Raw genomic sequence first — 18,115 nt, forward strand, 5'->3', positions numbered from 1 at the left:
AAGTATATTCTCATTCTCCCTCTCCCACCCCTCAACCCCTACCATCTTTTTTCTCAAGGAAAAAAAAAGTATAATTACATCAAAACATCCCTTGCCAGCAAAGCCCCACAAAACTATACTTTTTTTCTTACTGCTTGTTCATTCCTAATATCTTACAAGGTGTGAAAAGCTTGTTAATCATGTAACAGATGAAGTGCTGATATTTGGACACTCTTCCAGATGGCAAGGTTTCTCTCTTCTCTTTGCAAGAAACTTGGTTCAAGGAATGTAGGGAGTGAAGAGAAATGAACTAGGTTGGAGTGTTTCAAATCTGCACGAGCACACGTGTGTTCTCTCCCCACGCTGGGCACTCAGTGGGTAAGGAGGCATGACAGAGCTGTGGTAAGTGTCAGTCATCCCCAGAGCCTCCAACAACGAATGAGGATTAAACGAGAAGCTGTGGAAAAGGAAAAGAGAGCCTTGTGCAGTTTTTAATAATTCATAAACGTTGCATCTATTGTACTAGTCTCTGCATTTGAAAACAATGCCCAAATTATGCCTGCAAGCACAACTCTCCCCGTACAGTAAAAGGGGAAGAATTTATAATGGCTAAATCGTGGTTCTGCCTTTTTTCCCTTTTTGGGTGGTGGTTATCTTGCAGTTAGTGGGTGAACCAGGTGGAAAACATGATGAGAAAACCATTCTAAATGATAAAGTTTTCATAAAATTGAAATCTAGGTAGAGCCTACCATGAGCTGCAAATGACCACAATTCTCCGAACTTCACCATCCTGCAGCTTTGCCACTCTTAATTTTAATAGATGTTCCAAGCTAGAATTATTTATCAGTAAGCTCAGTGATGTCCAATACGATTCTACTGCAGTGTCCAGGATGCGAAAGACAAATTAGGATTAATCTTTTGAGGTCAGTGGAATTAATGATGTTGGAGGTGTGTGGAAGGAGAGTTTGATGTCCCTCCTATCATTGGATGTCACAGCAGAAACTTCTCTTACTTTGGGATCTGGAGCACAGAGGTCTCCACATTGGAGGGATTTCCAGCTTCAGTGGTAAACAGCTTTGTGACGCTGTTGGTGCTCCCCTAGGATCTCAGGGTAACTGCTGAGCTGATTAATGCCCCGAACTGACTCCTATTCACGTACTGATTCTGCAGTGGGGAGTGCAGGAAGTGTCAGCAAAGGTAACTGCATGAAGGCAGCCCTGCCTTGTGACAGCGCTCCTCTGCCAGAGGCTGGTCTGCATCACCTGAGCTGTGACTTTGCAGATCCACACCAAAGTCCCTCCCTTTCCCCTCTTGTGTCCTTCTGTCTGTCTAGTGCCCTCCTTCCCTGCAATGCAGGTGACAGCAAGGGCCAAGCTGTAATTTCAGTAATGTAGTAACAGAAACATGGGCCTCCATCCAGCCTGACAAACGGGAGAGTGTTCAGGTTACAGTGCCGGGTGCTTATTTCTCTGCAGGAGCTGCACATCCAGACTTACATCATTTTTTGTTTCTTTTAGGCTTTTTCTTTGCTGGGGTGTAGTGTCCTGAAGTGGAAGGATGCCAGTGCTGGTTATTTATTTATTTATTTTTAAATCTTGTCAGTCTTTTAAAGCTAGCTTTTAATTGCATCCTTTAAATAATACTATTGCTGTTTGATATTTAACTGCTGCTGTGATGTGAGTCAGGAAAACAGCTCTGTTTTAGTTGCCCAGTGGTGGAAACTCTTCACGAGTGAAAACCAGCTTTGATTAGCCGGGATTTAGGACCAGGAATGTTCCAGCATGTCTGGGTGTAGGTCACGCTTACCAAGAGACCTGTCTGAACCCTTAAGGTTCAGAAGTTTGGGCAGCGCAGCATCTTTCAAATGTCTCAGCGTGGTTTATACAATCATGGTTAGTTTTCTGTAGTCATGATAAGCCAGCGGGACAGCAGTCTTCAGCTGGCATGTTCATGACGGGCCTTGTTTTGGTGAGTAAAGGGGAGGGGTTGAGTAGAACAGTCCCAAAACCTGCCAGGAGACCTCTGCTTTCCACTTGAGCAGAACTGATGCTAGCCAAAAGGGTCACTCAAATCATTTGCTGTACGGGCGTTCGGCTTTGCTTCTGGGCTGCCTGGAGTTCTGAAGTCGATGGCACCAAGCGTGGTGGGGCTGTTTTCCTGCACCTCATCTGGAGGCACTTGCGTAACGAGCTGCTTATCCACACCGAGTACCGTGAGATTTGGGGTTCTGCCGTGCCAAGCAGACAGCATTCCTCAGCTCAGAGCTGGAGAAGCAGCGAGCTGCTCTGCTTCTGCCCCTCCCTCCAGCCTGCTGAAGCATCCGAAAAACAAATAAATTCACAACTGAGTAAAAATTAAGTTAATTATTTTCTAGCACTTCTGGTAAGTGACTTTGCTTATTTTTAAACTTTTTGACCCTACGTTGTTTTATTCTTCGTCCTCTCTCACTAGAAGTGTCCCTTCCATTGTGCTCTGCAGCAAACCCACTTCAGTGGCTGGCAGCACGCTCCTTGGACCTCTGTTGGAGATGGGGCTGGGTGGTCTCAGTGTCTTCCTGTCCTGGTAGGGTACTCTTGCGATTGCTCCAGCACTTCCACTACATAGATACAAAAACTTGGTGTTTTAGGTCTTGCTTTGGCTGTGCAGAGAGCTGTAGTGATGAACCACATCGTGTTACTGACCTGTTTCAGTTGGAGCGGTTTCCTGCCGGGTCCAGTAAGTGTTGATGTTGGCAGGGTGCGGAGATGACTGAGCTGTCCTTTTGTTGGGGGGAGCAAGAAGGTCATAACAAGCCACCAGGAATTAGTATTACATCTTAAAATTGATAATTAATCTGCAACAGATCTAAGGTTGCAGCCAGACACCTCAATATTCTCTTTCAGAAAAACATTGTGTGTGGTTTGTTTTGTTAAGGAGTAAATGAATGTGTCTCTCTGGTGGAACAAAGATCAGCTTGAGAGATCCCAGAAGATGAGTTATGCTACTGCTACTTCACAGCTCTTTGTGAAGTGGCGAGACCAGGACAGATCAGGACAGTTTACGGGTAAAGCAGAAGCCACATGCATGAGCACAGCAAAGTGAGGAATTCATTTGCTACTTCCCCTAGGCAGGCAGGTGTTTGCTCCCCCCACAAGGAGAGCAGGGCTCGTTGCACATAGTGGTTCCTTGGGAAGACAAATGCCATCGCTCCCAGCGTCCCTCTTGATCCTCATCTTTACCCCAGTCTTATTGTTCCCCACGGCGCCCTATGGCATGGGATGTCCCTTGGGCCACCTGGGCCAGCTGTCCTGGCTGTGCCCCCACTGCTTGCTGGCAGGGCAACACAAGGAGCTGGGAAGCCCTGGGCTCTGCAAGCACTGCTCTGCAGCAACTGCAGCACCCCTGTGGCATCAGCATTGTGCGCATCCTAAATCCAGCACATGTCTCTGTATCAGCCACTGGGAAGAAAATTAACTCCAGCCCAGCCCAAACCAGGACACACTTGCTCATGGTGACCCCCCATGCATTGAGATGCCATTGTTTGGGCGGCGTACAAATAAAAAGCAAGCTTGGGAAGTGACACCAAAGCCCTGTTCTCTAAAGGAGAATTAAGGACCCCTAAGTTGTATTTTAGGGCTCAGACAACCTTCCTTGTAGTAGTAAGTTGATGTTTTTGGTTTTGTTCAGTTTTCATTTTGGTCTGGCTTTACTTCACTTCTGACCCTTCTGGAAATGTGAAAAATTAATGAAAGAAGGTAATAAGAAAAAGGTGACTGTTCTGTACTCTGTTCTTATATGTCTCCCTCCTGCCGGCAAGATTCCTACTTTATTGAGTTATTTTTTAAAATGCTCTTTTTTCCATGCACATGAAGAAGTTTGGAAGGAGCACGGAATTGTATTTAGAGATGGATAATGATTCATTGATAATTAATTGCTGTCAGGACTGTGGGGTCTGATTCAGGTCACTGTTAATTTAACGTAGTTCAAATGGGAATGGATACTTTTTATTCACACATTTAATCAAAAAGTCCCTGGGGAGAAACAGAAGGCAGATTGTGAAGTGGGGATCAGCTAGGAGCATACAGGAGCATACAGAGTGACAGTTTTGTTCTCTCCGGGAGCATTGGTCTTCCTCAAGCGCTTCTTTTCTTCCAAATAAAAACAAAGCTAGAGGAGACTGCTCCCTAAAGTGCATGCAGGTTCTGCTGGTGAGGTATTCCTGAGCATCACTGACAGCTTAACATGGTTTTTTTTTTTGATGAAAACAACTTGTAGCTCCTGAAATCATGCTTTGATTTTTTATTTTAAAGTGTAATTATATATTTCTTCTTCCCTGACTTCTCATTCATGATGTTTTTATTGTGATATTTGTGCCCAGTTCGCCTTCCACCCCACCGCCTGGAAGGTCTTTGGAAGAAAATTGATTGAAGGATGCTGTTCCCCAGCAGTTTCAGCTGATCCAAGCCTGGGCAGCTGCTGTCCTTCCTCTTCTGTGCCCAGCTGCACGGTCAGCTCCGTTTGCTGCGGGTGCCCTGTGGTTAACTCCTGGAGCTGAGAGGTATGTCCTTAGCATCCTTACAGGCAGGAGCAGCCTTTTGCATATTGCTGCATTTCAGCACCGGTAAGCCATGTCGTTTGGGTCTTGTGTGATCCTAGAACTCTGACCGTGTCTCCAAATATTCCCGTGCTAGAAAACCATTAGAAAGTATGGGTGCCCAGGATTCCTCATGCTGTCAGTGATGTCTAGCACCTCATCAGGTCAGCCTTGGGAAATAACATTTATGGTTTCATGCTGCTCCAGGTGGTCCTCTCCTGCTGGAGAGCACGTTCTGGGAATCTCCGGGCTCTGAAATGTGCTTCAGTGTAAAAATGCAGGCTTGGCAGGGATCACAGCATCAGGATTTATGCGTATAAAAGGACTTAGTATCCTGGTTTGTGAGTCCGATCCTGGAGGTGAGGGACTGAAGGCACTGGTTATAAGTAGGCCTGGTGAGAGCTTCGTGCCTCCTGCTGTGCTTTGGCCAGGCAGGGTGCTGGTGGAGCTGCACTGCTGGCAGGGTCTGCCAGGAGGGCTGAGTTGTGTGACTGCTGCGTGAGCGTGGCTCCGGCCAAATGAAATGCTCAGGCTTGGTCTTGCTTATGATCTGTGCCAGTTTGTTGTCCAGATCAAAATGCAGCAGCAGAAAATAACTCACCAAGTCAGAAAGCCACTCATTTTTCTGTTTTGAAAGCACTTGCTGACAAAGAATTGTCTGGTTTGAATGACCAGCTTGAGATGGTCGTTGTGCTGTTTGATACCCAGGTAAACTTCCACCTGCCTCTGTTACCTGCAAGTCAATTTAGAACTAAATTATTACTATTTTTTGAAACCTGTTGAATTCATGTTGCTATCTAGTATTACATACTAACCTTGATACGAAGGGGAGCTGTTCTCTTCCTCTGCAGTGTAGAAGGGTAAGTTGGGATTGCTATGTGAGTTAAAACCAAAGAATTTGACTAACTGTAAATCCACAGAAAAAAGGGACATTGTCAGTCAAAGAAGAAGGAGGGTTAGGAGAGAGCTGTGGGTGCCTTTCCTGTGCGGATATCCAGTCGTGTGCTTTCAGATGAATCTTTCCTGTGATCTTAATGTTTAGTTCAGGGTTCAATTTTGTATCTTGCGATATGTCTTATTAAAATATATATTGTGCCTTTATGAATATTTAATACTAAGCACTTAGTAAAGATTTCATAATAGCCTCTAGTAAGCTTTTATAAAACATTAACAGTGGTGTGATGAACTCATTTGTGTGGTTTCTGTATGGAGCCAAGGAATGGAAGATGGGAGGGAACAGAACCCTTGTGGGATAAGAAAACAATTAATCGATCATTAATTGCCATTAAAATTGTAATGCTCAATTCAGATCAAGCTGATTTAGGTACCATTTAAACTGGAGCGAGGGACCCACCCACCCAGTAAACCCCTGTTTCTTACCCTGTGGGGAAAAAAATGGACCTGTGGGTATTTTTAGGGCAAAGCGTTATTGGTTGGCTGTGAATGCAGTCCCAAGGAAGCACGCTGGCTTTGGTGTGGACAGACAGATCCTCCTTGCCTGGCTGGAGTCCTGCCTTCATATAATAATGTCCAGGATTAGAAAGACGGTGGCTAAACACCTTCTGTGAAGGAATTTTGGAACAGGAAGAATGATTTTTAGGGTAACATAGGAGGAAAAATGCAAGACGCATTATTTTATTGCTTAACAAATAGATTCCCTGTAAAAGATTGGGGTCAGACAAAAATGCACATGAGCTGAACCAGCTTTCTGTATTTTACAGTCTGGATGTAATGTGTAGTCTATTTTCTCCATTAAAACGAAGAGTGTTTTGGCAATTACTTGAAAGCAATTTATATGGAGATATCTGTGTTTGTGCAAAGGAGCAGATCTGTTTCTAAAATTAAAATTTGCTGGGTCTGTGTATGACATAGAAGACGAATCTTGGCTGCAGAATACTTGGCTACCTGGTTTGTATCTTTAAACAAAACATGAGTCCTGATTAATGTTTCGTTTTTTAACAATTCCTAAGAACATTAAAAGCAAAACAAAACAAAAACAACAAAAACCACTCTACCATTTTTCTTTCTTGCGAAGAATTTTTGGTAAAGCCTTTTTAGATTTGTTTCTTCCTTGAAGCAACCCAGCTGAAGATTATATTCAGAGATTGCTCTCTAAGTACCTGCAGAAGGTGCAACTCTCCTCTGAAAAGCAGATCAACTGGGATAGACTTGTAAATCTTCCAGAAAGTCCATCTGCAGCATTACTATTACAATGTAAGGAAAAAGCCAAGACGTGCAGCATCGGGTCCCTCCATCATGCCATGCTGTGACAAGCCAACAGGGGTTTCAGACTAATGCAGGTTCGTATATGCACTGGTTTGAGCACTTTTTTTCTTCCATCCTTGCTTTCTTTAGGCTTCTGGAGCAAGATGTCTAGTGTCAGAGCTGTGAAGAGGGCAGGTGTGGGCAGCATTGTTCCTGCCTCCTTCTGGAAAAATCACTGCGTGCCTTTCCTGTCCCATTCTATCACACCAGACACTTAATGGTCACAAACCAGTGACGGGCTATTGAATGTAGAAGGGGAGATTGTAGGCAAACAGCATCAGACAGATTTTCTTCAGGTGGCTGTTGCAGGGAGGTTCTTAGCTCATCACTGGCATGGCAGCTGGTAGGGAGCAATGTGGAAGGGAGGGAGAGTGGAACGAGGTAATGGAGGGAAAAGAAATCTTACCTTGGCTTCACCAGTGGCAACATGAGCATATGCAATTATAAGATAGCTGGCAGATGACAGAGTTAGTTAATGTAACAAGCCCTGTAAAGCATTTAGCCACATTCTAGTGTTTAATCAGCTGTGTAAAGTGCAATATCTATCTTTCAATTTTATGCCATTAAGGGAGACAAGATTTTGATTAGGTACTTAATCTGGGCAAGAGGAAAACAGGCCCAGAGCAAGCCCACAATAGGCAGCAGAAGGGACATTCGACGAAGGATTCGATAAAGGAGAAAGACAGAAATTTAACATAAAAGAGAATTAGTGCAGCTCCTTTCAATTTAGTGCACAGATTTTTATGGACTAATCAATTAGAGGCTGTGGCTGCGCTGCTGGGAAGTGGTGCCGTGTTAGAGGCTTTGCCATATTAATTCTGTTCATTACACCGAGGTCAGACGGAGTGCTTTGGAGAAGCCCCCGCTGCTGAGCAGGTCACATCCTGGCTGCTGTCCCTTTGTTCAGAGGGGTAAATGGGTGAAGCCACACTGAAGTTGTGGGGCTGTTTGTGAAGTGGGTTGTGCTGTGTGTGCATGCGTGCAGGTTCTTTTGCTTGCTCTTGTTTGGTCTTTCCTTTGAAAGCTGGGTTCTTAATAATTCCCTTTATTGAGGAAATGGTCTTTTTAGCGAGAAAGTGTAGCAGGGTGCTGGGTGGAGTGCTGGAAGGTTGGGATGTGGTTTGCAGGTTTTAAGACTTCTGACCTTCAACAAATTGGGCAATTTGTCCAGGTGGTGCCTCAAACGTCACCTCCCACAAAAGCGAGGAAATGAACCACCTTACCCTGATGAGACTGGAAATGGCAGCACTTGCAAGTTACAGGGACCTCAGAGCCAAGCACCCCTCATCCCATGCAAATAACATCCATTTGGGAGTGCCAGAGGTACTGCTGTATGGTGCAGGCTGCATCTCGTGCAGTGACAAGGGCTGGGCACCCGTGGAAGTCACAACCTCTGAGAGTTTCAGGCACCTGCCAGGTGGGTAGCAGCTGTGGCCTTTCTGGAGGAGGGAACCTGGTAAAATGTGTAGGATTGTGCATGGAGGAGAGGGTTTGTGTCTTTGGGAAAGCTGCTGCACAGTATGGGGCAGGGGTGGTAGGGAGCAGAAAGAGTGCCTGGCTCTGAAACCCTGGTACAGACCTGGAGGTGAGCTGAGGCAGGCGGTGAGCTGTCCTGTGCTGTTGGTGGTACCCCCACTCTGTGGGGTGTGTATCTGCTCCTGCACAGCTGGGAGGACACTATCGTAAGATAAACATGGTCTTTTCTCTACTTTTTCTGCTGCATCTTGATTGTGGAGTGGCAGCTAGGACTTGCGCCACGGCAGGCTTTGTGCATTGGTTTCAGACCCAAGTAAGCTTATGAAAATCAGGGAGGGGAGGACACTGGAGGCATAAAGGTAGGAAGAGAATCTTGCTTGTCTTGTTCTATGCAGAGATTTTTTCATCAAGTGTTTCTTAACACTGTTCCTCTATTTCTCAAAGCAGTGCCTGCCGTGGGGCACTCTTCTGCCTTGCCTCTGACGCTGGCCCACCACGTTGTGAGACTTGTGGTACGATGCACCCCGTTACGAGTGCAGATTTGTCAGTCTTTCCAGGCTTGTGCATGTAAAACAGTGCAGTTCTTGTAGGATCTGAACTGAGAAGTCCACGGTCTCCACACGAGCTTAAAATAGAAGTCACTACTTAGCTCCCCCGTCTTTGGTGTGGTGTGTGGGTTGGGATTTTTTTTGTCACCTTCCATCTAGTCTCCATCTGCACTTGGGCTTCTGATGATTCCCTCTAATTCTATTAAACCACAGAATTTCTTTTGTTGTTCTAAATACAGTGGCTCTTTCAAATTTCTGTCTCCTGAGGATGAAGTGACGGAGCATATTAGTTTATGGTAAGCTGCAGAAAACTTGAACTCCCTGACTGTTCAATTTGTGCCGAGTTATGACAGGTTATGCCTACAGGCTACGAGTTAGGGAAATTATTTTCTGTTCAAACATTTCATTTCTCTGCAACTCTGTAATTCTATTTCTCTTTTCTTTTTTGTCTCCATGCAAGGGAAGTGCTGTGATATAAAACACTTTGGCTTTGGGTGCTCCTTTCTTGCATCTAAATGTGAGACTCGGAAAATGATACGCATTTTTCTTTAATCATAAGGCCATCTTGTTTGCTAACCAAAATCATTTTAGGGAAGTCACAGCTGAAAGCATAAAATGCAAAGGGAAAAGAATACAATTTTTAATCTCATTAGGTCTGTAAAGATGTTACTTTGAAAGTACTGCTAAAAGCTGATGGAAAAGGGGATAAGGGGGAGTAAATCCCTGATTACCAAAAGGCCTCGGTGACGTTTTGGTCCTGTACAGCTGGAACCAGTGGTGGTTTTGTCACTGAGTACAATGGAAGCCAGGTCACGCTATTCAAACCGGGTGGAGGGGATGACGAAGAGCCTTTCTAGGCTGTCTCTTCACAGTAAAACTGGGCAAACTGGGCAGATCTACCTGCTAGCACTTGTTCTCCTGCAGGTAGGTTTCAGCTCTTTTAAAGCCGCCTGCAAGGGCTTTCAGTTGTGTTTAAAAGCCTGCTTTGGGGCCAGCAGCCCAAGTGCTGTGGTCGTGCACCAGGGCATTTCCAGCTTCCTATGTCAGGTAAAGGTAAAACTGTCCTAGGAGTCAGGGACAAATTGGAAAGAGTAAAATTAGCTGGAGTAAGGGTATAAGGATCCCATCGTGGTCATAACTTGTTTCTGTCCTTGAGGAGCTGCAGGTTTCCTGGCTTATCCTCTTTGTGTCCGTGAACTAAGCCAGGATCTGATTTGAACTGGGATATAAATGTACTTCAGGCAGAAAAATCCCTGTTGGCAGTTCCCATAAAACAATAAAATCATGTCAAATTTGACTAATTCTTGGGATGCATTGCCAGCAGAATGCTGACAGTCTGAATTTGTCATCACTGGAGGGAGAAGTGTGTGTGTTTCTGTGTCTGTGCAGGGGTGGGGAATGGACCGGGGGAGAGCGAGGCAACTATTAACAAAATGGAGACGGCATGGTACTCCATTAATGTTATTAATAACCCTATCAGGTTTTATTGAAAAGATGCTCTCTGTATCTGAATTTGCCACTATTTCAACCCATTTATTAAAGCTGAAATAGCTGGAGTCAGTTCAGACCATATTTATTATTATTATTTGCTGAATGAATGCTGTGATTATGGGTCCCAGAGGAATTAGGAGAGATAAAGTGTCATCTTTCAGTCTCTTCTCACCTTCCCCAGGGAGCAGTGGAGAGAATGGCTTCCTCTCTGTCTTTTTCTATTAGACTTCTCTCTAATTTCTATTAATAGGGTTCTGAGACCTGCTGTAACACTTGAAAATTTATCTCCTACATTTGGAATGGTGATATTTAACAATAATGGTATGCTCAGAGGAGTATTTTTCTTTTATGCTTCCTCCTGCGTCTTCCAGAGCTGGCCATTGATTCCTACAATTTTAGTGATAGTTCAGGGTTTTTTCGGGATGTCTCCAAAATATCCTGTGGGTTCACTCTTGCTTTTGATGAGAGATAAAAAAAAAACAAAACCTGTATTGACAGGCAAGGCCGTGTTAGATACAGGGAAAATAAGAGCAGGAAGAAGGTGCCAGACAAAGGCACATCCAGGTTACCTGTGAAGCCATCCGGCCTCGTGGGTCCCCTTCTGTGGTTTTAGGCAGGAGGTTATTCGTGCTCAAACCTGGCTCTGGCTGATTGCTTTTAGGTGTGAAAATTATATCACTGTGGAAAACAGTTGGAATTTGGCTGAGATGAGGTCATCCTGTGTAAGAGCAAAGGATGTGGGTGATGCTGAGTGAAATAACGACTGTATTGGGATGTGCTGGTCCTGTAAGGACAACCCAGGGTGTAGCACTGAGGCAATGGGCAGCAGGCAGTGCTGGGGAGGGATGATGGATAGTGCCAGCGCTCCCCCTGAGCAGAACTGGAACGGAAGGGCCCCGTTGTCCTTTTCTAAGAGGAAAACAAATGCATTTCCCTGAAGGATGAGGCTTTGTGAGCCTTTTGTGGAAGGGGTGATGTGGCAACCATTGGTGAGGATTAAAAGAGCTTTCACATCTATGTACTTTTTTCCTGTTTATGTGCATCTGAACTGCTGCTAAAAAACAAATACTTACCTCAAATTCTCAAGAGAGGGTTGCTCATTCATTGCCTAGCTGGAAGTGATTGTGGCCCTTCTTTTGAGAAGCTGCAAGCTTCCTATATTTGTTCCTATAGGTTGCCAACATTTCTGTTCATATATCCCTCTCCCTAGACATTTTTACACTTTGGTTTATTGAAATATCCCTCAGTACTTGCAGGTACAAATTATGGTGCCAACAGGTAAATATTGGAAATGAGGGAAAAAGACAGCTGAGTATATAGTCTATAAAACAATCAGCAGCTCTCGTGTAGGGATAGGCCCTGGGGAATGGCTGCTCTCACCAACCTGCAGGCGTGGTGCTTCTTTTAAGGGACCCAGGCAGTGATTTGCCTCTCAGAAGAGAGTGGTGGATGCTCTGATTCCTCTCGGAGCATCCGTATGAGGAGCAGCCTAGAGCTAGGCTCGAGCAGCAGTCCCGAGAAACCAGCCCAACCCTGCCCCAAGCTGTGGTGGCACTGGGGTGGTTACACTGGAGTGTGCTGGGGCAGCCCGGCCCCTCGGAGCCGCTGCTGCTCTGTCACTCACTGATGTAAAAACAGTTGGAAAAGGGGCATTTGGTCGTGCTCCAAGTGTGCACGTTGCACTTGCAGCTTGTTTGGGCATCTTGGGGTCAAGGTTGACTCTGCAAGAAAACAGCGCTGAAAACCAAGTCTGTGTTTTGCATCATTGCTCTGTCTGCCTTTTTATTTTCCACTCCCTGAAACCTCTCTCCTTCTGTTAGTGTTTAAATTTCATCAAAGATGAAGAAAAACAGCCACTGTGTAAACAGAGCGAACAACAATAAGGGAAAACAAACATATATTAGGAGCCTGGAAACATATTTTCCTGCCTTCCTGTATAGGAACAATACCAAGAGGAATAAGAACAGCAGCCTTATGCCAAAGCAGGCCTGAAAAACAAGTGTGCATTGGAATGAACGTCCTGAGAATGTATCAACTACTTAACCTTGCAGGGGAAAAACGAACTGAAGCAAGAGATAGCACGGATAAAACCGTAGAGGAACACCTTGTTTTCTTCTGCTGAAAGAAAAAAAAAACTGTCTCCTTACTGATCTTAAGTTTCTCAGCAGCTTCTGTTTGCAGAAACCTATTTCATGCCTACAGAGGGGAAAATGTCTTCTAAAGACACCAGTTATGTTGGGTCCTTAGCTGGTTCATCTTCATGAGGCCTGTTTTTCTCAAAATCGTCTGCTGAGATAGGGTGAGGGAAGGCTCTTTAAATGCTCTGCTTTTTCCCCTTTAAAAACCTTGGTTTGATTAAGTTTTGGCATTGCATTTGTTGCATGAAAGACAGGAACTCCTCTGATTATTTGGATCGTAGAGTCAGGTAAATCAAAGGAACAGATCAAAAGAAGAGGAAATATTAATGAAAATCTATATTCTATGGTCAGCATTTTTAATAGCTCTTGAAGAAAATCAAAAAGGAGAATCAGCTGTACCTAGGAAACTTGTCTGATAAGGATGATATAATGCGGTGCATTAATGCAAACTTCAGTGCTACATGCAGCTGGAAACAAAACCGAAAAATGATGTTCTAAATAATAAAGCAATATTTGACTGTTTAAAAGCCTCACAGTATGAAATCTGTCAAAATTTGACTCTTCTGATTGGCCTGGGGAGGCAGAGCGCAGCAATAAAACCCAAATCTAAGAGGCTGGTGCTCTTGCATCAGAAACGTAACTGAAAGAATTAATCACGCCACTTGCGTTTCCTGTGTGACAGCTGCTGAGTGGAATATGGGGAAAGTGGTTTTTAATTTTTGGATTCTTTTGGCTTCTCTGCTTGAAACTATGCCTGATGTTGCTCAGCTAAGTGGAGAGCTGGGATCATCGGTGCTGGGTAAATTTGGCTGGATGCTTTTATGTGGAAATTGCCGTTTAGCATAAATGAAGTTCCTACACGTGGTTTTACTGGAGCTTTTTACACCAGGTGGTGTTCCTCATCTCAAGGACACAAGTGCAATGCGTTGCACGAGCAGAACCTGTAGGTGAAAGCTGAATTTCTGGCAAGCTTCACATTTTGGGAAAAGTCGGCCTCTGCTCTGCAGCCTGCTTCCAGAAACTGTACGTGGAAAAGTCACTGTCTGCTCTTGCCAAGCTGAGGGAATCAATCATGTGGAAATGCAGACTGAGTATCCATGACACTGACTGAGATTGTAAGTGTAATACAATCTGAACATCATTCACTTGCTTTCAGTTTTGCGTCTGGAGGGTGTGCTTAGTCTGTTTTCAACTTCTGTGCACAGCCAGGAAAGCCCAGAGTGCTGTGAAATGATCACACGATCTCTCATGTCGCTGGGTTTAGGCATGGCTGTGTTTTAGCCATCGGTGCACAAAGCTTGCTGCGATGTAAATGGGCTGCTGCTAACCACTGTCCCCGTCTGCATTGCTGTGATTATCTGGGGGGAGTGAAGGGCTGTGAACCATTTATCATGTTCCTCTGAACTGAGAGCAGCCCTTCCTTAAATGCTTGATACCAACTAACGACGAAGGGGCAGCGAAAACCCTGCAAAGGAGAACTGAAACGTTGGTAGAGGTGTGTGAGCACAGCTCTGAAGAGTTCCACGAGGAATACTTGGGCCTAGCAACTCCTGATGGCTTCAGCCTCAAAGAATAACCTCAGTTCCCTCCCCTAGGTCACTCCTTACAGCTGCCTTCAGTTTTGAGCTCTGTTTCACTGAGTTTTGATGGGCTGGTGGTCAGATGGTGCATCAGAGATGGAGCCAGTATATTTCTAGTGAAAATATGAACTTTGGGTAGTCTTGGAGCACAGGATTGTGAAGGCAGGTTTCCAATGGAGCAAATGGTTTAATAAATTACATGTGGGGAAAAAAAAGAGAAAACGCTTATGGGACATTGCCCCATTCTAGCCTTCAAGGGATTTTTTGCTTCCATGGCTACAAGATGTGGAAAACTCGTGAGCTGTGGTGATGAGCTCACAGCACACCGTGGTCCTAGCACAGGCCTGTTCTGCTTTCATGCTGCAAAACTGGACTGAAGCAACAGCACCAAAAAGGAGTAACTTAATCTCTTCCCAGAGGCCCTGCATGGCCCAGGCTGGAGCAGACGGTGCTGGTGCTGGTGAGCTTCTCCTGCAGGCCTGTGTTTGTTGTGGAGGGCAGCTTCTGTCCCCATGGATGTGAATTCCTTCGTGCAGACAAGCGTTGCTGTCCTCCCAAAGCCCAGCAAGAGGTGCTTGCCCTCTAGCAGCAACAAAGGACAGGATCTCTCTCCGTTCCTCAGCCAGCTGGTAGCATCTCCGTATAGTAGTGCGGGTGAAAGGTGGCTGGTTCAGAGCACACGAGGCTGTGATACTCTGGGACAAGGGGTAGATAAAGTCCTCGTACAGGCATCTTGCTACAGAATTGGTAACTTGTGCTGAAGGGCCGGGTGTTTGGTGGGAGCAAAACCTCCAGCTGTCCCTGCTGGTGCTCTCTCTTGTGGTGAGAGCAGATTTCGTTGCTCTTGCCTTCATGGATGCACTTGTTTAAAAATGGCTGGAGTGCTTTTAATGTAGCAGTATTTCTCTTGAATCTTTGCAAAGTTCTTTTGGAAGCGTGTTCAACACAGGCCTGGAAAATGACTGTGAAAAGCTGAGCTCCCTGTGGGGCTGTAGGCTCGGCCCTGCCGCAGGAGCCAATTTAAACACTTCCACGGGGCAGAGAGTCATTCGCCGATTTTGGTTTAAAACAGTGATCAGACGTGGAGGTGCCAGAAATCTCAGAGTGTTTCCGTGCCAGCTCTGCAGCTGTTAAAGGACACGGACTTGGGATAAGGCTCAAATAAACATCCAAGTTTTTTTTCTATTGAATGTTTAAATGAATGAAAGCTGAGCTCCTAACCTTTCGAGATTTCCAGCTTACACACTTATTAAACAGAGGAAAAGCAATAGAGCGTACCACTCGATGTTTTTCAGCGTCGTGCCTTCCAAACTCCCCTGTCTCCTTCCAGGCTCCACTGTGTGATCCTGCCTCCCTGTTACCATCGGAGACAAACTGGAGAAAGGAACTTCATAAGCAAGCCTGATATTAAACATATAAATAATGCATCCTTCGGCGTTATTTATAATGCAGTAGCATCACTGTGCTATATCATATGCAATTTCACATTGCCTCTTTTTAACTGCTTTCCTGCCAAGCACATCCTTCAGTAAGTTCAAAAGCAACATCAGCTGCTTGTTCGATTTTTTTTTTTTTTAATTATTATTCTTATTTTTTACCCCTTCCCCCCCTTTCCTGGTGTAATTATCAGTATGTTGTGCTGAAGAAACTTCTTATATACAAAACATAAAAAGGTTTAAGTTCTAATGCTGGTAGGTGATAATATCACTGCTAAGTAATTACAAATTACAGTACTGATTGGGTTTGGAATCAGAAGATTTTCTGTATGGGGAAGAATGACCAGGGGGAAGTTAGCTAGCTGTGTGAGGCTTGTTTTTCGGTGTTAATGTTGTGCTCAGAGGGTGACTTTAAAGTTATTCCAGCATGATAATAGCAAAATCTACTGTTTCACTGGTCAATTGCCCTATGTAGGCACGTTTACATTTTGAAAGAATGCTTTTGTGTCCTGCACACACACACACACAAAATCTGGAATAACAATACTGAGCCTTATCTTTGTAGATCAAATGAAAGCTGTAGTTGAATGTTCCATTTGTTTCTTAATGAGTATTGTCAGGCTGTGCCCTACGCTTAACAAAAGCATATGTGCAGATATTGTTCTGTTATGATTACAGTGTAATTATATCATGTCTGTAATGGATTACTGCATCTGGCCTTTTCTTGGTTTAAGAAATCTAGAAGGAGATTAGTTGATAACTTTCAAAAGGCAGCTAATTTTTTTCTTTAAATCCTTTTTCTCTTATCCAAATTCCCCTACATTTAGGTTTGGCAGAACAGTTCTTTTGGGTCGAGGATACAAAATTGCTTGATTAAAGAAAACACTTTTAATTATTTTGCTGTCCATAACTGTTTGTCTCTGAAATCAAACAAACAAACCAAACAGAAACCCCCACCTTTGAAATGGTAACAGTTTCTTTGCAAAACAAACAAAAAAGCTTCAGCTGGGAAATGTTTTTTTTTAATCCACATGTGCCAATGTGGATTTTATAAGAATTTCATGTTTCACTTTCGCCTCATTTTAGCACCTTCGTACTGTGTTGACCCTCTTCCCGACAGCAACGCGGAGTGTACGATGCAGTTTAAGGAAGGAGCTTTGGAAAGAGCCTTCTCTGGTGGGGAAATTGTCTATGGAAAGTAGAACAGGGGCTCTTCAGGTTTGTATTTGCTCTTATTCGGGTAGGTGGGTGGGAGGAATCAACTTTATTTGTTGATCAGCATGTTTCACGACACACATCTGTTTCACATAATTGCTGCCTGTCACATTAGGGCATGTTCTGCTTCCCAGGCAATGGGGAAAAAGACAAGATGACATGTGAGAGCGAGCTGTGGGAGCAGAGATCAGTGCCTGGCATGGGGCGGCTGGCTGAGAGGGCACCATCGCCTACCTGGTACATGCTGAGCTCCCTTCCTAGCAGCTGCAGGTTGCTGCTGCTCTTCTGCAGCTCCTCATCGGGCTCTGCTTCGATATGCTGACCCCTTCTAGCAACTGTCAAGTGGAGGCACCAATCCCCACCTCATCTCTCCCCATTTTTCTCACCCAGGCTGTGCACAAGTTATCCAGTGGTAGAGGATGTGCTTTCTGTGCTGAGTATTACCTCCTTTACCTCCTGCTTCCTACACTATTTGCTTTCTTTTCATTTCTGTACAGTTTTTTCCTTTTTTTTGGTTCTGAATTTGGAGTTTTCAACAGACTGTTCTGGTTCTGTTTGCTGAATGGGGGCTTTGTGTGAGATAAATGCCTTTAGGTGCTATGGTAATACAAATAATTAATGAAGGGCTCTTTAATTCTTTGTAATAAATGTTATATGGCATGTTTGAAATACAGCTACCATAGAGCCATGTGCACCAAAGTAGGTACATCACTTACAGTAACTCGGGTGTGTTAAAATGTGGAGTTTTACTATCAGTGACCTCTGTCCTGCGGGCATTTAAAGTCTTACGATCCCAAGCACGAATGAGAAAATAAGAGTTGCTGAACAGGAGCCTTCTTTGTGCCCCTAGCCTGAGCTGTAAAACCGTGATAGCTTCAGCACTGCTCTTCTGGGCACTGCTCTGTGCTTCCTGGGGGTTTCTCCCATTTCTCCCCAAGCCAGGCCTGTGCTCACCGCGTGCTCCTTGCCCTGTGTGCAATGGCACCGAGGGCTCTGGTTCATCGCTCTGGCTTTGAGGTGTATTTCGGCAGCCTGGTTGCTGAAGCACTGAGGCTGTAACAAAACACAGAGCAAGGAAGTTGTGGTGATGTATCCTGCGTGCTTTCAGGCTGTTAGGATGGAAGCTGCTGTAGGTACTCCGCGTTTTTCACCTCAGCTCGTGTCCAGCACGCGTACCCAGGTGTTGCAGTGGGTAACTGCTGGGGTATAATCCACGGCAGTGATCGAGGGGGAAGGGGAAGCAGCAAAGAGCACACCACACACTCCTGGCCTCTCCAGGAAGGCTGGAGCACAGCCTGCCGGCACCCTTGGGGTGAGGAGAAGCAGCAGGGGAGCTGCAGTAGGGGCAGCGGGGCCTTCTGGGCCTGCAGTGCCCTTGTTTTCCCTCGTCCTTCAGCTCAGGTAGACAGCATGT

General features: G+C 45.0%; 1 long non-coding RNA gene across 9 annotated transcripts in view; it reads left to right on the forward strand.

Annotated features, from left to right (window-relative positions):
- LOC106014601 (uncharacterized) overlaps nt 1–18,115 on the forward strand; it is a 193,600-nt gene that overhangs the window by 25,747 nt on the left and 149,738 nt on the right. For 7 of the 9 annotated variants that reach the window (XR_011804434.1, XR_011804431.1, XR_005260549.2 and 4 more), the window contains one exon: nt 4,337–4,516. The exons of the other annotated variants lie outside the window; for them this stretch is intronic. This is a non-coding gene — a long non-coding RNA (uncharacterized lncRNA). The remainder of the gene's footprint in view (nt 1–4,336; nt 4,517–18,115) is intronic. 9 annotated transcript variants of the gene reach the window in all.

Source organism: Anas platyrhynchos, chromosome 21 (genome assembly GCF_047663525.1).
Source record: "Anas platyrhynchos isolate ZD024472 breed Pekin duck chromosome 21, IASCAAS_PekinDuck_T2T, whole genome shotgun sequence".
NCBI classification, from domain to species: Eukaryota; Metazoa; Chordata; class Aves; order Anseriformes; family Anatidae; genus Anas; species Anas platyrhynchos.